General features: G+C 55.3%; 1 pseudogene; it reads left to right on the forward strand.

Annotated features, from left to right (window-relative positions):
* Window positions 1-24,614: 24,614 nt before the first annotated feature.
* Window positions 24,615-25,723, forward strand: LOC117308661 (phosphoethanolamine/phosphocholine phosphatase-like; annotated as a pseudogene).
* Window positions 25,724-27,711: the final 1,988 nt, after the last annotated feature.

Genomic DNA, 27,711 nt, shown 5'->3' on the forward strand with positions numbered 1-27,711 from the left:
GGTGGTGAAGCGAAAGGTCTGCACTTCAGACTGAAGGTGCTAATGTGGGTGTATATACAGCACAAAACCATCTCGTGTGAATGTAGATCAGGCTCGTTTAAGGTCAGTGCAGTCGTGTTATGCCTAAAATCTCATATCTTGTGCCTCTCCTCGGGGACACCTTCCTCAGTTCCTGAGGCTCCTGTAACTCACATACAGGGGAATGGAGAGTGGGCTGTCTAGTGTGAGACCTGCTTTACCCTGTGTGTGAGTCTGCTCGGGGCTGCCATAACGAATACCACAGACAGGGCAGCTTGAGCAACAGAGCTACCTCCCAGTCCTGGATGCTGTCTGAGATCAAGGTGTCTGCAGGCTGGCTTCTCCCTGAGGCTTCTCTGCTTGGCATGTAGACAGCCATCTTCTCCTCACATGATCTTCTGTGTCCTAATCTCTTCTTGTAGGACATCAATCCTATTGGATTAGGATCCACCCTACCGACCTCATTTTACCTTGATCACCTCTTTAAAAATCCCATCTCCAAATACAGCCACATCCTGGGGTCCTGGGGGTTAGGGATTCAGCATGTGAATTTGGGGGGACGTGACTGAGCCTATACCATCCTCCTTAGGAACCAAGTGTGCTTCAGTCCTTCCTTCCCTCAAGTCACACGAGGTGATGTAATGGCTCAAGGAGAGGCCACTCGTGCAGAGTGTGTGTCCCAGCTGGGGACCCCCTCTCTGCTCTCTCTGATCAGGCCGTGGCAGTGCCGGCCCAGTCCTGAGGTGAGCAGTTCTGGGGTTTCCTGCTCTGTCTCCCAGCCTGCTGAGGTGCTCATTGTCAGGGAGCTCAGGAGCCAGCAGCCTAGTGGGGATGCCGGGGACTCTCAGGGCCTTGGCAGATGTCCTCCCGGCAGATACCCTAGCGAAAGTGGGGAAACATTTGGGGGATTACAGGCGGGAGAGAGTCAGTCTCGTTTATGCTTCAGAAAGACCAGGTTGGGGTGGGATGTGAGACGCACCGTGCGGGCAGGGAGCTTTGTCAGGCCTGATGGAGGAACCAGGCACAAGATCGGGCTTGGGCCAGGGCTGTGGGCGTAGAGGGGAATTAGTGTGAATTTGGAGGAGGGGGTCACAGGGTATGAGGTCAGCTGGTGCACAATTCTCTGGTTGGTTGATGGTGAGCTAACAGGGTGGTGAACAGTATCAATCCTTAGGTGCCAGTAGGTCTGGGGGCTCTTGATCATCAAGTGCAGTAGGTAATGTCTTCCATCTGGTAGAAATCTGTAAAACAACTCAGGAAGCGTGCATTAGACACTGTTATCCAGGTACTTCAGAGAGGAGCTACAGCAGAGGATATGGGGGAGGGGTCTGTCCTGGGAAGGTGGGGCTGCTCCTGGGTGTGGGGGGCTGTGGGATCCCACTCCTCTGAGGGGCCTGTTAGCCCCCAGTGGAGACGGGGATGCAGTGGCTGGACAGAGGCGTCTGGCCTGGGAGAGGGGCCCGGGCTGGAAATGTCACTGGAATCATCACAGGGAGGAAGAGGAAAGACCAGGTGGGGGAAGGCGGGTTACAGGAGACTCCACGGATGTGTCTGTGGGCCTGATAGAAGCAACTCAGAGCCAGAAGGAGTGGCTGTCAGGAGCTCAGCTTCGTTCTCCCGTTCCTTTGTAAAACTGCTGTGTCAGTTTGAGACACCACCAGGAGACGTCTGGGCCCATTGCTGCCGTGGTTTCATCAAAGGGGCCCAGGTGGAAAACGGAACCACTGCAGGCCCCACCCATGTCCCCACTGGGGGTGAATCCCATCAGGGCTCCGGGGCTCACAGGCTTCAGGGAACCTCTGCCCTCAGGACGGGTCTTCCTCCCTCCTCTCACCTGCTGGTCAGAGGTCTAGGCAGCCCCATCCTGGCTTCATCCCCAGGGCCTGGACTCTGGGACAGCTTAGGGGTAAGCAAGACCCTTGTGCTCCTTTATCTGCCTGGGGGCGAGAATGTCTAAAAAGCTGCAACTGGCTGGTTCCAGAGGGCTGAGTGTTTGCAGCAGGTATGAGTGGAAAGATGGGGTGTGAGGTTTCTATGTCTGCAGAGCCTTCCCAGTGTAAAGATCTGTGCATTTCCTGCGGCCAGTGAACTCCCCACACCATCCTCCCAGGAAGCTCAGCCAGGTGTTATGAGGGCAGAGGCTCTCCCCTCGCTTATATGTAACTTCCCGCCCCCACAGCAAGGAGCCTGGCTCCCACCATCTGCCATTTATGTGTGCATTGCTCCTTTCCAGATTACATGTGCAGAGGTTTCAGAATTGTTAGCTGCTACACCCTGGCAAGAACTCCATAAAATAAAGCCCACTGTTTGTGTACAGCCCATTCTGCGTTTAGTCTAGAGACTGCGTTCATTTCCAAAGTTAACTTTGGTCAGCACCTTTTATCCCGTCTCCTACAGTGAGTTTTTTCCATGCATTTCTAATACAGTTAGATTCTGTCACGTTGAGTATTCCATCCTGTAATACTGCTACACCATAAATAACTAAATTTGGATAGAGTTTGATTGACCCCTTGGGCTATACACACCTATGGGCTTAGACAAATGCATAGTGACAGGTATCCATCCTAAAGTATCACATGGTATACTTCAACCCCCCCACCCCATGATCTGCTTATCATCTATGTGGCTTTCCCTTTCCCAGAATGTCGTAAATGGGGTCATACTGTGTGCAGCCTCCACAGACCGGATTCTTTCACTTAACAATATATACTGAGGATTTATCCGTGTCTTTCAATGGGTTGATGGTTCATTCCTTTCTACTGCTGAGTAGTATTCCGTTGCATGTGTATGGGAGGAAAAACAATTTTCATTCTGTCCTTCTAGGTTCTTGGTTGAGCCCCACCCCCGCCCCGTAATAAAAGACAATTAACAGGAGAAAACCAGAAGTTTAACAGCATGTATACCTCCTGTATACAGGGGAGCTACCCAGAAAAACTGAGTCACTCCCTGAAATGGCCAAAGCCATCACCTTAAATACCAAATACCATCTTCAGATAAAAACAAAAGACCTTGGGGAAGGGGGGAAGCCAATAATGGCAGGTTATCATGCAAAGCACAGTAAACAAGGGTACTGTATGCAGATTTAAGTCGGGACTTCTCCCTTGATAAGGGTGACTTGAGATTTAATCGTCCTTCTATTTCTGGTGCACAGAGGGACACGCCCTTACAAATGGAGATTTCCTTATTATAAATGTCCTTCATAAAAGGTCAGTCTCTACTCAGTTTTTTCTTTCTTTCTTTTTTTGAATGAGGCTGAACTAATCCTTATGCCAGAGAGGCATATTTTGGCGCCGTATATTCTGCTCCCCTTGACATGGATGTGCTCCACTTTGCTTACGCAGTCATCTAGTGAAGGATATCCTGATTTCTTCAGGCTTTTACCCATTATAAATAGTGCTGCTGTGCATAATTGCATCCTTGTCTACTTTTGGACATAGATTTTCAAAGCAGTTGCTTACATCCTGGACGCATAATTGTTGGACCCCAAGGGGAGACTTGATTAGTCGTGGAAAGAAGCTGCGAAACTGCCTTGCGACGTGGCTGCGCACGCCCCCCAGCTATGAGGGGGCGCTCCTGTTTCTCCTCACCCGCCAGCAGTCGGTATTGCCATAGTTTTGGAGTTTAGCCATCCTAGTAGGCGTGCTGTGGTAGCTCACGATTTTAATTTGGAAAGCCCTAATAGTATATGATATTTTTGTATAATTTTTGTATGATTTTTTTTTTTTTTCGGTACGCGGGCCTCTCGCTGTTGTGGCCTCTCCCGTTGCGGAGCACAGGCTCCGGACGTGCAGGCTCAGCGGCCATGGCTCACGGGCCCAGCCGCTCCGCGGCATGTGGGATCTTCCCGGACCGGGGCACGAACCCGTGTCCCCTGCATCGGCAGGCGGACTGTCAACCACTGCGCCACCAGGGAAGCCCAATCTTTGTATGATTTTTATTATCTGTATATATTTTTTGGCCAGATGTGTGTTCAAATCCTTACCCATTTTTAAAATGGGGCTGTTTTAGAGGTCTTTGTCTATTTTAAGTCCAAATCCTTTACTGGATATGTGGTTTACAAGTATTTTTCTCCCAATTTGTGGCTTGTTTTTTTGATCCCGGAGAGGCAGCAGTGAGTAGTGGCATGAAGCGAGATCTTCATTCCCTGCCCAGGAATTGAACCTGAGTAGCCTGGATGAAAACCAGGAATCCTAGCCCCCCCCCCCCCCACAAGCTCTTGCCCCCCATGAAAAATGCATTTCTCATAGAGGTAAAAACTAAAAACAGATACAAAGTTTATTATTAGAGACATAGCACAACAACAAGGGAGAGCACACAGAGAAGCAGTTTGTTTAGTTAAGACAGAAGCAAGGCAGAGATGCACACCGGAGAGAAAGGGTGTGGGCGCCCCCCAATGAGGAGGAATGCAGTAAAGGGGCGGTTTTGTCATGTATACGGGGCAGTTCTTCCGGGTCTCTGTTCACCTCTGGCCAGTTATCTGGTTTCTTTTTCCACACTTGCCCTGCCCTAAGACCCTCCCCAACATGCGTGCGGAACTTTTTTCTAAGATGGATTACAGCCCAGAGGTCTATGGGACGACCTTAGCATCACCTATTATGGGGTGGTGCCCCTTCCTTTTTGACCCCCAAGGAGCCTTTCTGCACATGTGCAATGTTTCCTTTGCCCCAAGGATGGGAAATGTGTGACCTCTTGATCTTTTAACAGGGTTTAGTCCCACTCTGTTCCTCCCATAAAAATGTCCAATGTCTGGTTATTTACCCTATTTCTGTTGCTGGTTTTTATATCGAGGTGCAGATCTCGAAATATAGACAGGAGTGCGGCCATAACTGTGTAGTCCTGGAGCCCGTTTGTCTCTTGCTTCAGGAGAAGTAAACCGGGGGCTGGGAATGAATGTCCAGCCTGGAGCCCATTTTTTCTCACCCCGGGAAGTGGGAACAGGAGGCCAGTTGTAAATGTGGAGGCTGGAGCATTTATCTCCTGCCTCGTTTGGACTTTCTGAATAAGGTCTTTCAGAGTAGAAATATTTAATTTTATGAAGTCCACCATGTTTTTATCTTCTGTGATTGGCCTTTGTATGTTAAAACTCAAAACTCATGATCTATAGCCGAAACCCAAGGTCATGTAGATTTTCTTCTATGTTTCTCTGTAATTTTGATAGCCTTGCATTTGAAATGTCTGTGAATACATTTGTGTGAATTTGGCATAAGTTTTAAGGTTCTTGTCTAGGGACTTCCCTGGTGGTCCCGTGGCTAAGACTCCGCGCTCCCAGTGCAGGGGGCCTGGGTTTCATTCCCGGTCATGGAACTAGATCCCACATGCCTCAACTAAGAGTTCGCATGCTGCAACTTAAAAAAAAAAAAAAAAGGTCCCATGTGACACAGCTAAGACGCAGTGAAGCTAAATAAATAAATATTAAAAAAAAAAAAAGTAAAGCCTGTGTCTATAGTCATTTCATTTCTTACGGTTAAGGAGTTAATTGCTCCTTAACTATTTTGGAGAATTCATGGGTCATTTGGCTCTATTTCAATTTGAACTTCCACAGCATAACGGATGGAGCAGAACTGCCCTCCGGGGGCGGGGCCTCTGCTGAACTGGCCGGGCGCTTGGTCTGCCCTTTCCCATTGGCTGGCGGGGAACGCGAGCCCGCCTCCCTGACTCGATTGGCAAATGCGTGTTCTGCCTGCGGACCTGGCTCTGCGCGCAGCTGATGGGAGCCCGGCCTCCTCAAGCCCTACTGGGGCTTTGGTTTCGGGAATACGCAGGGCCAAGTCCATGCTGACGGCCTGGGCTTCAGGACAACCCGGGGCCGAGTCCTCGCCTACAGAAGCCGGGTCTCCTCAGGACCCACTGGGGCTTTGGGACACTGTGGGGTCCGGTTCACGCTGACAGGAGCCAGGTCTCCTCTGGACCTGCTGGGAGGTGATGCTGCTAAAGGAGAAGGTGAGGAAAAGTGGGGCAGAAGGTTCTTGTGTCTGGTTCACTGCTGAGGGTGTCTGTCCTCAGAGGGCCCAAGAGAGGAAGGGCTTGATGCGGAACACTGGGTTTTTAGCCAGTTTTTGTGTGGTGTAGACAGTGCAGTGTTCTTTGGTGTGTGCTGTCCAGTTTTGCCAGCACCATTTATTGAGGGGACTGTTGTTTCCCCAGTGTATGTTCTTGGCTGTTGTCTTGTGAATTAACTGACCGCATAACCGTAGGTTTATTTCTTGGGTCTCTGTTCTGTTCCTCTGGTCTGCGTGCCTGTTTTTGTGTGAATTCCACACTTTTTGATGACTGTAGCTTCGTAATGTAGTGTGAAGTCAGGGAGGGAGATGCCTCCAACCAGTTCTCCTTTCTCAGACTCCCTTTGGCTATTCAGGGGCCTTTGTGTTTCCACACAAATGTTAGGAGCGTTTGCTATATTTCTGTGAAGAATGCCATTGGAGTTCTGACCAGGCTTGCTTTGCATTTGAATATTGGTTTTGGTAGAATGGACATTTTAACAATGTTCTTTGCATCCATGAGCACGGGATATCTTTCCATTCATTTGTGTCTGTTCAGTTTCTTTCATCAGTGTTTTACAGTTTTCAGTGTGCTTTCACATCCTTGGTTCAATTTATTCCTAAGTATTTTTTGGATGCAATTGTAAATGGGATTGTTTTCTCAATTTCTCTTTCTGATGGCTGGCACATTATTAGTGTATAGAAAGACAAGTGACTTTTAGGGCTTCCTTGGTGGCTCGGTGGTTAAGAATGTGCCTGCCAATACAGGGAACACGGGTTCGAGCCCTGGTCCGGGAAGATCCCACATGCCATGGAGCAACTAAGCCCGTGCAGCACAACTACTGAGCCTGTGCTCTAAAGCCCACGAGCCACAACTACTGAGGTCGTGTGCCACAACTACTGAAGCCCGCGCACCTAGAGCCCATGCTCTGCAACAAGAGAAGCCACCGCAATGAGAAGCCCGTGCACCGCAATGAAGAGAGGGCCCCGCCCGCTGCAGCTAGAGAAAGGCCGTGCACAGCAACGAAGACCCAATGCAGCCAAAGATAAATAAATAAATAAATATTTTTAAAAATTTATAAAAAAAAGAAAGAAAAGTGATTTTTATGTACTGATTTTTTACCCTGCAGCTTTACTGAATTCACTTTTTGGTTCTAACAGGTTTTTGGGTTAGGGTTAGGGTACGGGTTAGGGTATGGGTTACGGTACGGGTTAGGGTTAGGGTTAGGGTATGCTTTAGGGTTAGGGTATTAATTAAACCTCTCCCACTCTCTAGATACCACTTAGCAACTAAAGGAATATTATTTGGGTTCCAGCCATGGAGAAGACTTTAGACACTAGGATAAGACAAAGAACACACATATTATAAATAAATCACATTAGGATTTTGTTTTTAACCTGTCCATTAAAACACTAGTGCTTAGGAAATCTAATGGAGGCAGAAGCAGTAAAGGGTAGTTTTATGGGAATAACATCACAGTTTTCTGTGGAATACACAGATTTTGACTGGGTAGAAAGTCAAGGAGGAATGCTTTTGTTCTGAAGATATAAACCTTCTTCTAAATTGAGCTGTTATTGGAAGTTAGGAATTTTTTGTTGCTGTTGTGTTGCTTTGTGTTTTCATGATTATTCTGCTTGCATCTCCCTTGTTAAAACTTTGATTTGGGGAAGAGTGCCATTACTGGAAATGAGTTTACAGAATTATTCTCAAAAACGGAAGGAAATGGTTCTCACCTAAATATTAAGAAATAATCTCTATACTTCTATACTGGTGTACTAACAGAATTATGATTCAGGGATAATAATTCTATGAAATGTAATTAAACACACAATATATATTTCTTTCTTTTACATTTCCATTGTTATTTTTTAAAAGTACAATTATAATTCAATGCTTTGTAACAAGTGAAATTTTAAAGGATTAAAGGGAAAGATAATATTTTACCACTTGCCCTCCTTTCCCACTCCCTGAAACGACCAGCACAATGTGTAGCTTTCTCATTTTATGCAGGTGTTCCTTACATGTGGAACATCATGTTTCTCACTGTAGAAAAACAGACTTAGCTCTCACACTTTTTATAGGCTACATAACAGTCCATAGAACAGAAGTACCAAGTATTTCAGACTTAGCTTTTGAGGGACACTCAGGTTACTTTCTGTTTTATTTTGTTTTTTTGCTAATTTGTTTTAACCCCAGAAAAATATTTTTTAAAATACAAAAGAAAAAATTAAGTCACGGATAAGGATTGGGGTTTAGGGTACGGGTTAGGGTTAGGATACAGGTTAGTATTAGGGTACAGGTTAGGGCTAGGTTTAGGGTTAGGGTACGGGTTAGGGTTAGTGTATGGGTTAGTGTTAGGGTACAGGTTAGGGTTAGGGTTAGGGTACTGTTTAGGGTACAGGTTAGGTATGGCTACGGGTTAGGGTTAGGATACCAGTTAGGGTATGGGTTAGTGTTAGGGTATGGGTTAGGATTAGGGTACGCGTTAGGGTACGGGTTAGGGTTAGGGTACGGATATGATTTAGGGTACAGGTTAGGGTACGGCGACGGTTAGGGTTAGGGTACGGGTTAAGATTAGGGTACTGTTTAGGGTATGGGTTTGGGTTAGAGTTAGGGTTAGGGTACGGGTTAGGGTTAGCGTACAGTTTAGGGTATGGCTACGGTTTAGGGTTAGGGTATGGGTTAGTGTTAGGGTATGGGTTAGGATTAGGGTATGGGTTAGGGCACGGGTTAGGGTTAGGGTATGGGTTAGGATTAGGGTACGGGTTAGGTTACGGGTTAGGGTATGGGTTAGTGTATGGGTTAGGGTACAGGTTAGGGTACGGTGATGGGTTAGGGTTAGGGTATGGGTTAGGGTACGGGTTAGTGTTAGGGTACGGGTTAGGGTTAGGGTACAGGTTAGGGTTAGGGTTAGGGTTTGGGTTAGGGTACAGGTTAGGGTTAGGGATAGGCTTCTTGTTAGGGTTAGGTTATAGTTTAGGGTGTGGAGCAAGGGTGTCCTGAATGGAGTGGCTTGGGGTCAGGAGGCTAGGGTTAGGGTTAGGGTATGGGTTAGGATTAGGGTACTGTTTAGGGTATGGGTTTGGGTTAGAGTTAGGGTTAGGGTACGGGTTAGGGTTAGGGTACGGGTTAGGGTTAGGGTACAGGTTAGCGTTAGGGTATGGGTTAGGGTTAGTGTATGGGTTAGTGTTAGGGTACAGGTTAGGGTTAGGGTTAGGGTACGGGTTAGGGTACAGTTTAGGGTATGGCTACGGTTTAGGGTTAGGGTATGGGTTAGAGTTAGGGTATGGGTTAGGATTAGGGTATGGGTTAGGGCATGGGTTAGGGTTAGGGTACAGGTTAGGGTACGGTGACGGGTTAGGGTTAGGGTATGGGTTAGGGTACGGGTTAGTGTTAGGGTACGGGTTAGGGTTAGGGTTAGGGTACAGGTTAGGGTTAGGGTTAGGGTTTGGGTTAGGGTTAGCGTTAGGGTTAGGGTTAGGGTACAGGTTAGGGTTAGGGATAGGCTTCTTGTTAGGGTTAGGTTATAGTTTAGGGTGTGGAGCAAGGGTGTCCTGAATGGAGTGGCTTGGGGTCAGGAAGCGGAGACTGTGTTTCGTGGGAGATGCTTGCACACCTGTGACATTGCGTCCTCGGGGTCAGCACGGCAGCACGGATCCACCATCTGCCGATTTGTCTGTTCCTTCATCGCTCACTCATTCCCTTGCTCATTCATTCATTCACCCTCTTGATCCGTGACTTGAGGAGTTACTAAGGGTGCACTCTCTGCAGCAAAACACAGGACGCAGAGGGCCCGAGAGACCTGGCCGTCGGTAAGACTCAGGCCTGCTCAGCGCCTCACTCACGGGGAGCCCGGGAGTGAACTGTGCCCCAGGGCGGGGGCTCCAGGGGGACGAGAAGACCCTGGAACTGGGGTGCCGCCGCTTCCCGCCTCCTCTCCCTCAGGCTCCCTGGCCTGCCCGCGTCCCTGTGGCGCAGCTCTGTGTTTGGTCACTCTTTGTGTGGCAGAGGTCTGGAGGAGATGGTCAGCGTCCTCATGGGAGGATCCTGCTACTCACAGAGCACCTGGGACTCTGAATCCACGTTCAGCAAGGGGAATACTCTGGAGCTTTCCAGGCCCCAAAATCCTGGGTGCTTGGCTGCGCTCCCGTACCCACTTCTTATGCAGTCTCCCTGGAGCCCCCATCCCATCACAGTGAAGATCCAGAAGGCGTTATGTGAGGCCCTTTCCGGTCTGGGCAGCACCAGGGCCCTGGGGCTCTTCCAGGCCCAGAGCATCTCTGAGTGTGTTCCAGTGTAGTGAAAAATTGACAGTTTTCACACAGTGTAGAACAAGCCTGGCTGTTATTTATGGTTCGTGTTGTGTGTGATTTTTCATGGTCTTGGAGAGTCCCAGCATTTTTCTGATGCATCAGCACATTTGCCCACAGCACATGCTTGAGTCCACAGGCTCAGGGGTATTCCTGGGTTCTCTGGTCAGGAAGGCCCAGTCAGACCGGAGGGGAGACTGACCACACCCAAGGCCTGGTCCTTGTCAGGCAGAGGGCGGGAGGGAGTCCAGTGAGGCAGGATTGAGGCTCATTCCAGGAGGGCCATCCTGACTGTGGTCTGAAGAGATGCTGCTGCTTCTGGGCATATATTTTTCTAGAGGAGAAAAACACAGATGTTGTATAGAGCATGACTTGGACTAACAGGCAAAGGCAAGTCAGTGCAGGCCTGCGAGAGGGGGGTCATGTCTCCCAGATCTCTATGGACTGTAGACCCAGCACCTCCCCAGTCAGCCCCAGGTGGAGCAGAATTAAGACACACAAGAAGTGGACTCGGGCCAGACGGCAGCTCTGTGATTGTGCACAGAGACGGCTGACTGTCTCCCAAATCCAGGGTTCTAGAACTGGGGCCTCTGGAAGGCATAGGCATTCAGGAATATGGTGAAGTGCTTATGGAAGAGTAGATAGCAAAATGTAAGCCTCAGCCCAGAGCAAGATACCAGCAGGATAACACAAGACCCCCAGTCCGGAAGTAGCACAGGCATGACCTGCAACTGACACTCAGACGTGCTTCTCCCACGAGCGGCTGGGGCGGCGGAAGGCTCGGCTGAGGCAGCTGAGCAGGCTGGGTCTGTACCCCACGACTGGCAGGGCAGAGCGTGCTTGAGCCTTCAACTAGCCTCTGTGACAGCTGCAGGGCCGTGACCATCTTTATTTCCCAGGGACCATCTGCCGTCTCCTCATTCTTGGGGAGGCTGAAACAAAAACAAACTTTATGAAATTTCCTGAGCTTTTGTGTGTATGTGTGTGTATTACGTGAGTGTGCACAAGCATGTGCATGTGTGTGCTGTCTGTGCACAGGTCTGTGTCCACCCGAGTGCATGTGAGTGTGTTTACGTGCAGGCAGGCACACATGTGTGTATGCACGTGTTTTTGCATGTGCAGCAGCACGTGTGATTGCGTGCATGTGTGCATGTGACTGCAGCGCATCTTTGCGTGTGTGTGTGTACGTGTGTGTGAATGCAGGTGTGCTTGGGCGTGTACGTGCACATGTGTGTGTACGCATGCATGCTGTGGGGGGATGAGGAAGGCGTGGAGTTGTTGCTTTCTGGCGCCGCCTTCCCCCACCCTCCGTTTTGCTGTTGCCTCAGTGCTTCGTGGTGAAGTGTGGAGACTCAGCAGGAGGGTCACTACCCGCTACCGTGAGCGATCTGTCTGCTCACCCTCATGGTCACCCATCTGTCCAGTAAATGTCTCTGAGCCTGTGCCATGTGCTGGGACCTGGGGCCCACGGGGGAGCAGGCGTGTGCTCTCAGCTCTGCTCGGCCCAGCCGGGCGTGGGGCAGAGGAGCTGCAGGCCAGGCGTGTCTGCGGAGGGAGAGCTTACCTCTGGCTGGTGGGTCAGCGGAGGTGGCAGCTGAGCTGAACTGAAGGAGCGGGGTGGACGGAGCTTGCTCTAGAGGAGGGTGGGGGCGGGGGCACGGGAAGGGGCTGGGTGCCTGGCTCGCGGGGAGGGCGCATCGCAGAGGGGCTGCAGGGGTGGCCAAACAGCTAGCTTTGACTTCGTTTTATAGACAGAGAGAACAGCTTTAGAGCCAGCTTTACAGGATCAGGCCCCCACTTTTCCTCTGGTGGCGGCTGAGGGGTTTGATGGCAGAAGAGAGAAGATGGGCCGAGGAACAGGGGTGACGGTAGGGGCTGTGCCTCCGCCAGGCTTCCAGCCTCTTTGTGCTGGTCCCTTGGGTCCACAAGGTTAGCAAGCACCTTGTGTGAGGCCGGAATGAGGCTTCGTCTTCAATCCCTCTTTCCCAGAAGTAAACGCAACACAGTTTGAAGTTGGTGAGACTGAGGGGGCCATCTTGCCAGAAAGGCAAGTGTCAGTGTGGGCTGGGGTGCCCACCCGGGGACAAGGGGGACCCTTAGCCAGACCCGCAGACCCCAGGGAAGGACACGGTGTGCTCAGAGAGGCAGGGATAGTCAGGAGAGCCAGGTGTGCAGAGAAGGCTCGGCCAAAGGGGCCCTGGGGGCTCAGGCACTCAGGGAGTGAGGGGAGGGGCGGCCAGACAGCCGTGAACGAGGCCCAGGGGTCGACGGACCAACGGTTGTGCTGTGTGCAGGGTGGACACACAGGGCCCGAGGCTGTTCTGTAGGGAACGTCTCCCGGCTGCAGTGGGCTCTGGAAACTGTCTGCGGGCCGCCGCGCCTCCTGGGGCTCTCTGGTCCAGGCCCCAGCCAGGAGCCGCCTGTCCAGCCTGCCCCGGCTCCACCTCCGGACTGCGCAAGGCTGGACGGGTGGGACGGGCTCCTCGTGCCTCGGTTGCCATGACCTGTGACGTTTCCTTTCCAGTTGCCAGATTCATTATAAGGATATGTACAGTTTGTTGCGTTGTCTTGCGCCACCCGTTGGCTTAGGGAGGAACTGCCCTCGTAGGTTGGCCAGCCAGGTGTGCTACTCCAACTGACATACCCTTCCCTGCCCGAAATGCAGACACAGCACACACTCCCTGCCTGGTTTGGGAATGATGACACCTCACCTCTCGCCCCTCCTGCCCTGTCCTGCCTGCACTCCAACCTCCTGGACACTTCGGTTCCCCATCTGACTCCCGACCCCTCCAGCTGGCTGGGGACAGGCAGCCTCACGAGACGGTGCGCACAGAGCTTTCTGGCCGGGCCGTGAGGATGGGGACCGGGTCCCACCTGTGCCAAGGAAGCAGGCGTCTCACCCGGATTTGCCTCTGGGCTCTTGAAGGTGGACTGAAGGTCAGACAGTCCAGAGGCCGAGGGCCCCCGAGGAGGGGGTGTGGGCGCAGGTAGACCAGGAGCAGCTGCCCCTCTGGTCAGGAGAGTCCAACAGCCCAGGGCTTTCTGGTTGCTGGGGGGAGGAGAGGGCGGAGGCCGTGGGGCCCAAAGACAGGTCCTGCTTCACCTCTGGATGGGGCCACTCAGCTGAGGCCAGGAGCCCTGGGAGGAGGGCCAGACCCTGGGGTGGATCCACCTGCCAGGAGAAGGCTGTCCGCCTTCTCTCTTCGGTGGCCTGAACCCGCCTGTGTCTCTGGGAGCCCAAGCAGGTCCCGTAGGCAGCCATCCCAGGGGTGGAGGTGAGGCTTCAGGACTGGTGGCCCGTCTGCCTCGGAGGAGACACAGTCAACAACCCCTGGACACCTCCCTGAGTCTGAAGCCTTATCCCTTATGTTGGTCCCAGCCCTTCCTGGCGTGCTGTCAGGAGGGTACAAGAGTGGCACCAAGCCACATCTCACCCCAGCTGCCCCCCCGCCCCCTCTGCAGTCTCCCATTTCCCACCCAGCCGTGACCCAGCAGCAGCCCTGCCCCGGGCCGGCCTCGGGTGTCTCTGGGCCTGGAGCTGGCCTTGGCCCCGTGGACTTCGTCTCTAGAGCCTCGGGGCTCCCTGCAGAACAGCGTGGCTCTCGCTCTCGTTTTCTGGCCTGCTTCAGACTTTTCTCCACTTCTTAAGCCTCTCGGCTAGCTTGGAAGCCAATTGAGCGTGAATTGGCTCATCAGGCAAGCTGACGTCTCTGCTGTGGGTCTCCAGCTGGCCCTGCTGGTCACTTAACTCTGCCAGCTGCCCTGGCATGGTGAAACAGCTCTTTTCCAGTTTGGCATTACCCGTGGCTTCTGAAAGTGTAAAATCAGAGTTGACAACCCAAAGCCGCCCCGATGCAGCCTGTCATTCCCTCCATGTTCATTAGCTCAGATGCCCCCCCGCCCGCTCCCTGCGTGGGACCAGAGTGCGGAGGTGAGGCTGGGGCAAGGAGGGGATCGAGCCCAGCAGAGAAATCCCTCATTTGACCTGTTTTTTCGTTTAATCCGACGCTGGTTAACTGGCTCTGTTTTCTTGTCTGCTTCCTCCCCCTTCCCTCCTGCTGCGCCCCTCCCGTGGACCCCACTCTGCCTCTGTCCTGTGGGCCGGGCCTCCAGTGGGCGCATCAGTTACAATGATATGTTTGAGATGCTGAAACACATGTCCCCGCCCCTGGGGCTGGGGAAGAAATGCCCTGCTCGAGTTGCATACAAGGTAGACCCCTCGCCCACACCCCGCAGGCTGTCTGTGCTGCGGCCGGGCTCCCGTGTCTCTTCTGGGGCTTGTCCATCTGTTTGTCTGCTGCTGTGCTGTCTCACTGTTTCTTTCTCTTCTCTGCCCCGAACATCTCTGCTTCCTTCCCAAACAGAGGGAAGCAGACACCACGAGGTGTCCCTGCACTGGCCCCTTGTCCCCCAGGGCTGCCCCTCTGAGAGCCCCCGGGGAGGCTCGGGAACATGGAGCTGGAGCCCACCAGCTGCCTCTTCTCCTTCCCTTCTCTTCCCTAGAAAGGAGGGGACAGACCAGCTTTTTTGACAGAGCCTGTTTTTGTTCCGAGCTCAGGACCACACTCTGCTCCTCTGTCCCCTAAGCCCCTGATGTGGGTGGAGTTGTCTAGCCCTGAGGGTCCGACCCTGGGGGAGCAGCGGCCTGCAAGGTCTCTGCAGGGTGCACCTGAGGAGCCTGCCCCCAGCCCCGCATGTGCAGAACTTCCCGGGCTGGGGAGGGAGCGTTGTCTCTAGGGCTTCGTGGGTTCACGGAGCCTTAAGAAGGAAGGGTGCTGGAGAGAGGCATCCTGCCTTCATTCCTGGGGCTCCAGAGGGCCCTGTGGGGTGAGAACAGCCTCTGGGGCCTGGGCGGTCCCATGTCCCTCCCACCCTGCTGCTGAGGGCCCAGCGGCTGAGCTGCAAGGAGGGGGGTAAACTGAGGACACCGCCAGGCCTCCCTCCCGGGTGGGCGAGCAGACCACATGGCCCCATCCCCAAGCCTGCTCCCACCTGCCCCTGCATCCTCCGTCACCCCCTTGGTGAGTAAGCACCTCCCATCCCTCCAGCGCTCCGCCCTCTCAAGAGCCCTCAGTGCTCCGGAGACTCAGCCAGCATGTGTCTGGGGCCTGACTGCTGTCTCCCTCTCTGAGCAGGCTTCCCACCAGAGCTTTCATCTTTCTGATTCTGTCCACACTGTCTGTCTCTGTGCCCGATTCTGGGCTTGCGTCTCTCCCCTGGCTCAGCACAGCCTCTGGGAGCTAAGTGGCTCCTCCAGGCCATATGCAGACGCCTCTAGTGTCTTCCTTGGTCCTCCCCTGCCCGGCATGTGAGTCGAGCCTGCCTGGAGGCCGTGCATGAAAGGCTGTAGCTTTGTCCCCAAGAAGGAGAGCTGTGTCCACACTGACACCTGGGGCCAGGGTGGGCAGCCAGGGCCATGACGGGGTAGACTTTGGAGTTCCTCCCCGGGTGTGCTGGCTAACTCCAGGTTCTGGCAGTGAAGAGACCAGGTGAGGCCTCGTGGTGGGTGGAAGTGGATGGGCTTGGTGAGCTGGGGAGGGTCAGGAGATGCACAGAGTGCCATGTCCAAGAGGGTCTAGGCCCAGGCAGAGACTCCTGTCTGTTTGCCCTGGTCTCGCCCCTCTGCTGCTCCCTGAGATTCCTGGCTCTCTGCCCATTAACTCTGAGCGGGCACGACCACTGCTGTACCTCCACTGGAGAGTGGCCACACTCAAGGGGCCTCCTTCCTCTGGGCTCCTTCTAGCCCAGAACAGGGTCGGGGTGGAGGTTTCTGGCGGGTGGGAGCCAGGTTCTGTGGCCCATGGACCTCCAGGCCCACAGGACAATCCTCTCTCCTCCACAGACATACCCAAGAGGGTGGCATAAAGGAGTCGGTCTCCTGGGGCACTCAGAGGACCCAGGAGGTGCCCTGCGAGGTGACGACGCCCCTGGAGCGTGGCCACTCCGCGGAGATCCCGGTAGTGCAGACAGGAAAACCGGTGAGGGCTCCCAGGGCTGGGGGGTCGAGTTGGGGGTGGGGTGAGAGTGGGAGGGTGAGGGCGAGAGCAGGATGGGGGGAGGCTGGCATAGGGGAGAAGGTGAGAGTGTGATGGGGGCGGATGTGACTGTGGGGCTTCTGTCCCCCCAGGCTGTGGATGTCCAGATGCAGAGCATGGCCCTGAGAGGCCCTGACGGGGAGCCCCAACCTGGGCTGGAGAGCCAGGGCCGAGCGGCCTCCATGCCCCGCCTGGCAGCAGAGACTCAGGTGGGTGGCCTGGGAGGGTTGGGGTCATGGGAGGGGTTTGGGGGTGAGGAGACTTGGCGTGGAGGAGCTTGTGTCCCACATGCGGGCTTTGCTGGGGTGGAGCCTCCCCGAATGCACTGTAGCCTGGACACCACCGGCCCTGTTTGGAACCCTCAGAACACGATGCTGGCCTCGAGAGGTGTGGCCAGGCCAGCAAGAGTCCCCACTGCCCCGTGTCACTGACCCAGCCCTTCCCCATCTCTGGGACACGCCTCTCCCACTCCAGCTCTTCACTCCCCCAGAAATCACACACAGGGCCTCCTCAAGCCACCCTTTTCCCTCATGTCCTCTCGGAGCCCTGGGGGTGACCCTGCTCCCTCTCTGGACACTGGACATTCTTTCTCTGGGACTCGCTTGACCACCTGGCAGGAAGCCCCTGGCCAGGGGGCTGCAGCACTCTTTCCCGGGCTCAGCCCCTGGGTTGAGCATTCCTCTTCCAACCCCTCACTCCCCCGTCTCTGCCCACTGCGCCTGGTGCCCTCCTGGCCTGCCACGTCCCTTCGGTGCCAAGCTGGCGCCTCTTCTCCCTCCTTGCTGCTTGAGCCCGAGCAGTGGCTCTGGGTGAGCCCATTTCCGTGGGTTGTGCTTTCAGCCCTGGGGGAGCAGCCTCACGGTGCTGGATGGACGGAAGGGCTGGCACAGTGGTCTCACCGAGGCCGCTGAGGAAGCTCTGCCCCCCCCCCCCCGCCCCGGGATCCTTCCAGCCAGGCCAATAGGCTCCCTCTTCCTTGCACCTCCCTGTCCTGTAGGGACGCTGAGGCCAGGAGGCCTCCTGGGCCCCGCCCGGCCTGGGAGAGACAGACAGGCACACAAACAGCATTTTGTGCAAAGAGCGCTTCTGAAGAAGCGGTGGGTCTCTGGTGAGCAAGACCAGTCCAGGGAGAGGGCGGGGCTTGGTGGTCCCTGACCCCCAGCCCCGCAGTGGGCCTCCCCAGGGACCCTGCCAGACCGCAGGCCAGGCCCTCCGTGGCGCCATGCTCCCCCCTCCCCCCCCAGCACTCTGGGGCACAGCCTCCCTTGTCTGGGGAGACGCCCCAACTTCAGGGATAGCGTCCCAGGCCCATTCCTCCCGATGGGACGTGTCCTGTGGTCTGCCCAGCCCCGGGTCATGGCGGCTTCCCCGCCGCCCTGGGCCTCCCTGGACCCCACTCTCAGGCCGTGCGCACACCCCTGTCCCCGCCCGCAGCCGGCCCCAGACACCAGCCCCATGAAGCGCTCCATCTCCACTCTGGCGCCCCAGCGTCCCCCCGTGGCTCGTTTGTGCAACGCCGCCCTGGACCGCGCTCCGGCCAGCCAGGCCACCCCCCACCATCACCACCGCTGCCATCGCCGCAGGGACAGGAAGCCGAGGTCCCTGGAGAAGGGGCCCAGCCTGTCCGCAGACATAGATGGCGGTGCGTGCGAGGGGTCTCTCGAGGGGCGGTGGCTCGAGTTGGGGGTTCAAGAGCACATGGGAACCCTCTTCCTTTCTGCACCTCACAACCCCACAGCCAGCCCTGAGCCTGAGACCAGGCAGGAGCCCCCCACCCAGCTCTGCTCTGGGACCCTCTGCTGGCCCTGGGGGGCCAGGCCGGGGTGGGGTCTGTCTCGCCGCCGGCTTGGCTGTGCTGACTTCTCCTCTCCCCGCGCCAGCACCCAACAGCGCCGCGGGGCCAGGGCCGCCCCCCGGGGGACGGGCCAGCAGGCTGCCGGCGGGAGCGCAGGCAGGAGCGGGCCGGTCCCAGGAGCGAAGGCAGCCTTCCGCCTCCTCCGAGAAGCATCACTTCTACTCCTGCGACCGCTTTGGGGGCCGTGAGCCGCCACAGCCCCAGCCCTCCCTCAGCAGTCACCCTGCGTCGCCAACCGCTGGGCAGGAGCCAGGACCCCCGAGACAGGTACGTGGGCCTCAGGACCCCGCCTCGCCCGCGCTCCCTGGGGTCCGGGAGGGAGCCCCTTCCCGTCCTGGTTCCTAGGCCCAAGCCTGCGCTCCTTGCTTCCCGGGCCCGTCCATCCTGCCGGGCGGAGCCCTGGCCCTCCCGCTGTCCAGTCCCTTCTTTGCTTTCCTTCTGACTGAGCTGGGCTGGGCTGTGGTCTCCTGGTCCCTGGCCCTGTGCCTATCCCTTGCTGTCACCACCATCCCCAGACTGCCATCCGACTCTCTTGGGGCCGCCCCGGGTCCATCCCAGCTGCCCGACCCCGCCCCCCGCCATGGCTCTCCGCTGCGCTGTGCTCTGTTCGCCCTGTCCTTTGACTGGGGGTTGCTGCGTTCCCGTTTCCTGCAGGGCAGTGCTTCAGCGAACGGGAGCCCCCTGCTGCCAACATCTGGTGCTAGCACCCCTGGCCGCGGCGGGCGGAGGCAGCTGCCCCAGACCCCGCTGACCCCCCGTCCCAGCGTCGCCTATAAGACGGCCAACTCCTCGCCCGTCCACTTTGCTGGGGCTCAGACCAGCCTCCCTGCCTTCTCCCCCGGCCGGCTTAGCCGTGGCCTTTCAGAACACAACGCCCTGCTCCAGAGAGACCCCTCAGCCAGCCCCTGGCCGCCAGCTCTCGGATCGGCTCCGACCCGTACCTGGGGCGGCGTCTGGACAGCGAGGCTGCTGCCCGCACCCAACCTGAGGACACGCTCACCTTCGAGGAGGCCGTGGCCACCAACTCGGGCCGCTCGTCCCGGACTTCCTACGTGTCCTCCCTGACCTCCCAGTCGCACCCCCTCCGCCGGGTGCCCAACGGCTACCACTGCACTCTGGGGCTCAGCTCTGGCGGGGGCGGCCGGGGGCGGCGCAGCTACCACCACCCCGACCAAGACCACTGGTGCTAGCCGCACCGCGACCGGCGGGCGCGTCCCAGGTGATGAGTTTTATCATCCGCGCTGGGCTCCGGGGGCGCTCGGGCGCTGAGGCGGGGGCCGCAGCCCCGGGAGGACCGCCTCGCCCCTGCGTCTCCTCCCTCGCGCTGGGTGGAGCGGTTTGTAGAGGGATGTGGCTCCCCCTCTGCCCCTCCCGCGCTGCCTCCCTGGGTCTCACAGCTCAGAGCCTACACAGGACGCGGCTGTGTGTGCTGAGCGGCACTGGGGGAAGGACCCAGCATCCGAGGTGTGTGCTGGGAACGTTTTGCAGGAGGTCTGAATCTTGTGCGGATCATCCTTCATGCAAACGTGTGGTGCAGAGGGGCGGGCGAGACCTCAGGACAGAGTCGGTGGTAAACCGAGCAGGTCTCGTCAGCTCCCGCACACCAACAGTCCGGTGGTGCCCTTCGTACCTAAAATGGCAAATAGGCACTAGAAACACACGCAGATGCTCTGTCCTCTCCCAGACACAGTCAGCCCTGACAGGGACCAAATCTGGACAACGTTCTTGCTGTTGGTTTTGATTTTTAGTCACGACACCCTTCACTCGTTTGTTGACTCTATATACTTGATCAGAAAATAAAAATAAAAAACCAGAATAATGGGGAAGGGAATGTTAACATGACTGTAAAACATGAAACCTATAGGAGGACCTCAGCCTCTCAGGATGTGTGTTCTTGGCTTGCTGGAGGACATGCTCTGTGTCCAGTCCAGGCGGCCGACCAGACCACCCCGGCTCCCGCGGCTCTCGACCAAGTGCCTGACCTCCTAGCCCCTCGCGCGGGCTCCCGGGGGCGGGACGGGAGGCCTGTGTGGACTGCGAGTGGGCTTTGTGGAAACTGTTGCAAACAGCAACTGAGTAGAAAGCGGATGTAATGGAGAACGTGCAGAAAACATCCAGTAGGTCCGTCGTAGTTGGAATGAAGCGGCCGTTTGCCCTTTTTCCTCGAACCAGTAGAGGCTGCAGGGCATGTGTAGCATGGCCCGCGTGGGCCGGTCAGTCTTTCTACACCCGATTCTCAGGGACGGGGTGCCTGACAGGCAGGGCGCAATCTCTGTAGTTGTGCAAATTTCTTTTCGCAGAAGACTCATCGGGGAGAGGCTGGTGGGAAGCGGGGGAGATTGGATGGGGTGGGGGCAGGAGGAGTGCCCGCGTCTGAGCAGATGAGGGCAGCTGGGAACCAAACGGAAATGAGGCCAGAGCTCGGAGGAAGGAGCAGCTGCTGCAGCTGCTGAGCTGGGCGTCTGAGCCCACACTCTTTCTGGCACAAGAGGTGGGAAAGCAGGCAGCCAAACGAAGCCCCGCTTCAGGGCCACATTCAAAAAAGGCCACTGTTAGGACGTGGTGCATAAAGCACTGGAGAGCCTCTGTTTTGTGAACAAAAGGAGCATTTAGATGAGTAGATTCGGGTGTGTCCTCCGCAGTTTGAAATGTGAGATGATCTCTTTGCTGGACCATTTGAGTGTTCCCATTGGCTTTTACCCCATGATTCTCCTAAAGAGACTTGGAGTGTGATGTGTGTGTGTGCGTGTCTGTGTGTCCCCGTGAGTGGATGCCGTTAACCCATAGGGCTATGCAACGAAAGACACACGTTTAATATTAGAAATAAAACACACGAGACCGCCACCTGTTCTAGGGTTTGAGCATGATTGTGACCAAACCATTTTATAGAATTTCCTTACTTGAAGGCGCAACACTCTGAAACTTTAAAATAACAGAGTATTTTACTCAAGTAGGATATAATTAAAATCGGAATCTCGGGCTGTGCATGTCATCCCTGGCTCCTGCTGCAGAGCAGAAGCTTGTGTATTTTGGTAGATGTTTTGTCTCTGGTCCCCCTGCCCACATTATTTTGAGTGTATTCATTCTGTGCAGAACCACAGCTGCTTCCCCAGGCCATGTTGGGCAGAGAATCCACTTTTCCGGACCCACCCAGCCATGCTGGCTTGTCTGGATTCTTCTAGACACTGGAATTGGTGAAAATTACAGAGAGCGGGGGATATACTCTCTTGTTTTCCCGACTCTGCGTTTTGTTTCTGTACTGTCTCTTCTCAGCTGTCACGTTTCCCCCCAAATCTCATAGTGAGTTGCCAAATTTGAAGAGCATCAACCAGTTGTCTGCACCTGGAACCAGTCAAGCAGTGGCTGTAGTTTGAATAAGTTCTGTGTGCATGTAGAATATATACATATATACATATATTCAAGGACGTGCATGACATGTATATCTTCGTACTTTTTGATAAAATGTATTCATTTGTTAATTTTTAATTATATTTGATATAAATCAAGGGTTTGTTGCAAAACTTTATATTTAAGAACAGTGTTTAAAAAAAACAAAAACAAAAAGAGAAGTCCCAACCATGCAACACAACTGCGACTTGCTTTAAAAAAAAAATCTGTGATTGACTAGTTTGCTGCCTGAGTAATATTTATCAGCCAAACTTTGGATTCTGCTATTGTTTCTACAATGACATTTTGTATGAAGCAAAGTCCTTGGATTAAAATAAAACTTAGCAAAAAATCAAAAACAAAACCCCACCATGCTGCTGGGTGATATATGCAAGGGGTGCGGAGCCAGGCGGATGAGCCATCTCCGTGGGTACGGGGCTCGGGGGCGGAGGGCACAGGGCTCAGAAGAAGGTGAGAACCTCTTCAACTTGCTCTGGGGCTGATAGGATGCAAGGGTGGATTAGACCCAGCGTCATGGTGAGGATCAGGGTAGGCTTGTGGCTGGAGGAGCCAGGATAAGGACTCATGGGGGATGTGGTTGTTTTAGGGTTAGGAATACAGTTTGCGAGTTGAGCGGGCATTGGCTGAGGTTTGGGGTGGCTGTGTTGGGTGGGTTAATGGTTAGAGGTTAGAGTTAGGTTTGGGGTTGAGGTTGGGATGTAAGTTAGAGTTGGGGTTAGGAATTAGAGGTTAGGGTTAGATTACAGGCAAAGGGTTTGTCTATATAACCACTAACAGTGTAGGGTTATGTGGGTATAAGAACTAAGGTTTTGTTCAGTTTACTGTACATTAGAGTTCATTTAGAAAAGGCATAATTGAACAGGCTTAGGTTTCAGACAAAAATGAAAATTATGGTTCTGATTACACAGGGAAAAGGGATTGGAGTAGGGTTCAAATTTTCAGTCTGTTCTGATATGGGCCTATATTTGGATTAGGGTTAAGGGTGGTGTAGGATCATGGTCAGGCTCAGAGGTTAGGGTTAGGAGTAGAGTAAGGTTCAGAGTTAGAGGGTCAGGAGTAAGGATAGAAATTCAGGCTCAGGGCTCAGGGTTAGAATGTAGGGTCAGGGTCAGGGTTAGAGGCTCAGGGGCAGAATTAGAGGATACATTAAGAGGATGAGGGGCTTCCCTGGTGGCGCAGTGGATAGGACTCCGTGCTTCCAGTGCAGGGGGCCTGGGTCCAATCCCTGGTCAGGGCCCTAGATCCCACATTCATGCCACAACTAAGAGTTTGCATGCCACAACTAAGGAGTTGGCAAGCTGTAACTAAGGAGTCCACGAGCCACGACTAAGGAGCCTGCCTGCTGCAACTAAGACCAGGTGCAACAAGAAAACAACAAAAAAAGAGGATGAGGTTTGGAGGGATTAGAGTTAAAGGATGCAGGCTAGAGGGTCAGGGTTAGAGGGTTAGGTTAGATTGTCTGAGTCAGGGTCAGGGTAAGGGTTAGGAGTTTACAGGGCAAGGTCGAGTATATAGGGGCTAGGGGTTAGGAGTATTAGGGTTTAGGTTTAGAGATTAGGAGGTTAGGGTTAGGGAGTTAACAGTAGAGATTTGGGCGTTAGGGTTAGTGGGTTAGTGTTAAGCATAACTGGCCCACGACCCCCCTAACCCCACACCTCTGAGTCCTCTAGGATGGACAGGACTTGCCCTGGGTCACTCATGAGTGTGGGGTTCACCTGGACCACTGGTTATCTACCCTCCGTCCTGGAACCTGATAGCAGAAGAATGAAATGTCTGCTCCGGTCTCTGACTGTTTCAAATCCAACTCAACCTCAGTCAATGGTTGTTAGGGCCTCAGAAGTCCACAGGGTTTCCTCCTCCCACCTGAACTGGAAAGAGTAGTGCTGGCCCCACTTGGCCTGGGCAGCCCCGGTCCAGCACAGGCCTGGCTGAGGTCACTGTCCATGGTACATGTTATGAATTTATACAGAACTTGGTGCAGCGACCTGACCAGCCCCCAGGTGCTGCCTCCTGAGGGGCTGGTGGGGCCCTCCTGGGACTGCAGGCATCCTTTGTCCCATCTGAGTGGGCATCAACAGGACATCAAGTCTCAGGACAGCCCTTGACCTCTCGACCACACAGGCAGGCATCTGTAGGTCCTCCAGCTCAGGCCAGTCTGGTCCCCTGTCAAGCCGTCTGTGGCCAATTACTGAGCTGACCATGCTGCTGGGCAATTGAATCTGCCGCTTTCCCCAAGCCAGCATCTGTTCTCATGCCAAAGTCCAGAACTTCAGCTTTCCTCTGGGCACTTCTTACCTCTTTCCAGTCCAAACAGTTCCAGAGGGCTGATGCTACGTTCCACCCACCTTGAAGATGGGCGTATGATCCACATCTAGCCAATCCCATGGTACACCTTATGGGTGCTCTGATGGTTCAAGGACGATGTTATGACCCAAAACCAGGCCAATGACGTTTATTTTATTTTATTTTTTGGCCATGCTGTGCACAGCGGGATTTTAGTTCCCCTGACCAAGGATCGAACCCGTGCCCCCTACGTTGGGAGCGCAGTCTTAACCACTGGACCACCAGGGAAGTCCCATCCCCTCATTTTCAAAACTGCTATGGATTTAAAACACACAAGAGGATTGTGATATGAGTGGCCTTTTCAGTATGACTTCTTTGACTTAGAATGTTTTCAATGTTTATCCATGTTGTAACATGATTATCAGTGCTTCATTCATTTTTTTTATTGTGGTTAAAAATACATAACATGGGGATGGGGGGCAAGTGGAGGGAACGGCCCACATGCACATCGTTCACGGACCCTCTGGACTGGAGGGACTCGTGAGAGCCGGAGCCCAGAAATCCGGGGATGGATAAGACACAGCGTCCCCTCCAATTCCCGTAAGCACCCCTTGCTCCATCCTGCGCCCAAATACCTCAGCTAGGCGCTCTCCCCACTCTTTACACTCCAAACTCAGCCAGGACAGACCTCTGCAGCCGCCGCTCCCCACCCTGACAGGTAGAAGCTCAGAGGTCCCTGTCCCCCTTTCCTCTGAGGGACTATTTTTGGTGACCACAAAAGGATTAGATCGCTCAGGACAAAGCTGGTAGAGGACAGCGGGATGGCTGCGCCGGGCGCTGCCGCGCTTCCTCCTGACCTTCGACTTTGACGAGACTATCGTGGACGAAAACAGCGACGAGTCTGTCGTGCGCGGGCCGCGGCGGGCCAGCGGCTGCCTGAGAGCCTGCGTGCCACCTAGCGCGAGGGCTTCTACAACGAGTACATGCAGCGCGTCTTCCAGTACCTGGGCGAGTAGGGCGTGCGGCCGCGGGACCTGCGCGCCATCTACGAGGCCATCCCCCTGTCGCCCGGCATGGGCGAGCTGCTGCAGTTTGTGGCCAAGCAGGGCGCCTGCTTTGAGGTTATTCTCATCTCAGACGCCAACACCTTTGGCGTGGAGAGTGCGCTGCGCGCCGCCGGCCACCACGGCCTGTTCCGGCGCATCTTCAGCAACCCGTCGGGGCGCGACCCTTGGGGGCTGCTGGCGCTGCGGCCCTTCCACGCGCACAGCTGCGCTCGCTACCCCGCCAACATGTGCAAGCACAAGGTGCTCAGCGACTACCTGCGCGAGCGGGCCCACGACGGCGTGCACTTCGAGCGCCTTTTCTACGTGAGCGGCGGCGCCAACGACTTCTGCCCCATGGGGCTGCTGGCAGGCGGCGACGTGGCCTTCCTGCGCCAGCCGCTACCCCATGCACCGCCTTATGCAGGAGGCGCAGAAGGACCGAGTCCCAGCTCCTTCCGCGCCTGGGTGGTGCCCTGGGAAACCTCCACCGAAGTGCGCCTACACCTGCAACAGGTGCTGAGGACGTGGCCTGCAGAGGGCACCCGGGCGGGGGGGGCGGCGGTGGGGGTCGGGAAAGAGAAAGCTAGTTTTATTACTCCCTCTCCCTTTCGTTTTGGTATGGTCCCTCCGGGATTTCTCGGAATCCCAGGGTGGTCCATTTGGGGACTGGAGGAGGGAGTTGGGAGCTGTACCCCATCTGTGCAGTTAACCCAGCTCGGCTGCCTCCGCCAGTTCCACTGCAAGCGAATTCCGGAGTCTGGCCGCACCAGGGTGGCGCGCATAATCTGAGCAGGCAGCAGTGTTTCCAAAAACCTTGTTCCTCCCAGCTGGGAGGACGGGGTTCCCTGTCAGGGTAGAGAAGGAACATGTTCCCGCCGCGTCAGCGGGTAACTGTTGCCTTGGACTGCATGGCCTCCGTCCTCCAGTCTTCTGTCCAGGGGACCCAGGCCCCGAAATGTCCCCCCACCCGCGACCTCCCCCTGCACCGGACTCCCTGCAGAGAGAGGTGGCGCTCCCTGCCGACGGTCCCAGGCCTAGATCTCGCTTTACCTACTGTGACCCTACACTACACTCCTTGCCTCCCTCCCCGCCCCCACTCTGTCAGCATCCCCACAGGAAAAAAAGCTAGAGGGAATAGTCCCCTCCTGTTGGTGGAAAGAGGTAGCACACTGTCCCGGGGCTCGGGTCTGGCCAGCCAGGGACCTCACAGAGCCCGAAGGTGTCTCCTCGCACCCCAGCCTCGTCTATGCAGCAAGAAACCAGGGACTTAACCAAAGTCGCCCCACTGACGGGGCCCTCTGAGTCCCCCTCCTCCCGTATGGAACAGAAAGCCATGATGCTTTAAAGCAGAGCCAGTGGAAACCCAAGGTCCCACCTCCTGTCTTTTGGTGTTTCAGAGCTGTAAAGGAGGTGAAGGGGCAGAGGTGAGCGAGATCTCTCACGCTGCAGTCTGAGGGATGAGGGCGAGGTGATCTCTGTTCTCAGAGAGCCCCACTTAAGTGAGGGAGCTGGTCCCCACTCTTGGAGGAGTGCCCAGCTTGGGGAACCAAGCCTGAATACACAACAAAGCAGGCAGCAGGCAGAAGAGCAGGGTGCAGCCCACCTCCGCAGAGGGGCACAGGGGTCTAGTGTGGAGGCTCCGTGAGCACCGAGGACATGGGAGAGCGGAGGGGCACAGGGGTCTAGTGTGGAGGCGCCGTGAGCACCGAGGACATGGGAGAGCGGAGGGGCACAGGGGTCTAGTGTGGAGGGGGCTCCGTGAGCACCGAGGAGATGGGAGAGCGGAGGGGCACAGGGGTCTAGTGTGGAGGCTCCGTGAGCACCGAGAACATGGGAGATTCTGCTGCTTAGGGCAGGCAGAGGAGGCTCAATTAGCAGGAGCCGTGCAAGTGGGCTGCCTTTCAGTCCCTCGGCCACTAGCCCTGCAGGGCAACCATCAGGAAGTCGTCAGGATTGTATTCAAAGTCGGCACTTGCAGCTGGAGATCCTGTCTTCATGGCGTAAGGGTCCCCTGTGGATAAGGGCACCAAACTCCCTGGCTTCCAGTTCTTTCCTGTCTCCAGCAGGCCTCTGGGTGCCTCCTCTGTCTTTACCAGGACCCCTTCCCACTGCACTGGGGGGAAGGAACAGACACAGCTCACAGCCCAGGAGGCGTGCAGGACTGGTCCAGTCTTGACTGGAGCAGGCTTTGGAGTGGGACTCAAGAGGCTCACTGAAGGCGGTGCCCGGGTCAGCATCCCAGAGATCCCAGGCGTCAGCAGCTGGCCTGCACATAGTTCCCGGGGAGGAATCCAGACCCCTCTGAGCCGATGCCCTCACACCAGCCATCGGAGTAGCGGCGGGTGATGCAGATAATGGTGCCCTCAGAGAAGGAGAGTTCGTCGTCCTTCTGGCGCGTGTATGGGTTCAGTGTCACCACTGCAGGGCGGGAGGAGAGGGGTGCCGTGAGATGTGCCTCCTGCCCCGCCACAGGGATGCTTGTGCCCACGTACTGGACTCTAGGGGGCAATGTGGGGAGTGGGGCAGGAGATGCCTTCTCCAGAGCCCCAGGACTCCTCCCCAGCTGAGCTAATATTCAGTATCAGGCCAGCTGCTTCCCTCCTCTGGGGGTGCGGTGGGGTGGAATGAAAGGCTCCGCAGGTGTGACACAGGCCAGCCCTCCACTCCAAGAAGCGTCAGTGTCTGAGAGCAGGGCCCCAGGGTCTGCCCATGTTTTGTAACCTGCTTTCAGCCCCCTTTCACCCTGGTCCTCCCACAATGTCTCTAGCAGGTGCTGG

This window comes from Tursiops truncatus, chromosome 17 (assembly GCF_011762595.2).
Source record: "Tursiops truncatus isolate mTurTru1 chromosome 17, mTurTru1.mat.Y, whole genome shotgun sequence".
Taxonomy (NCBI): domain Eukaryota; kingdom Metazoa; phylum Chordata; class Mammalia; order Artiodactyla; family Delphinidae; genus Tursiops; species Tursiops truncatus.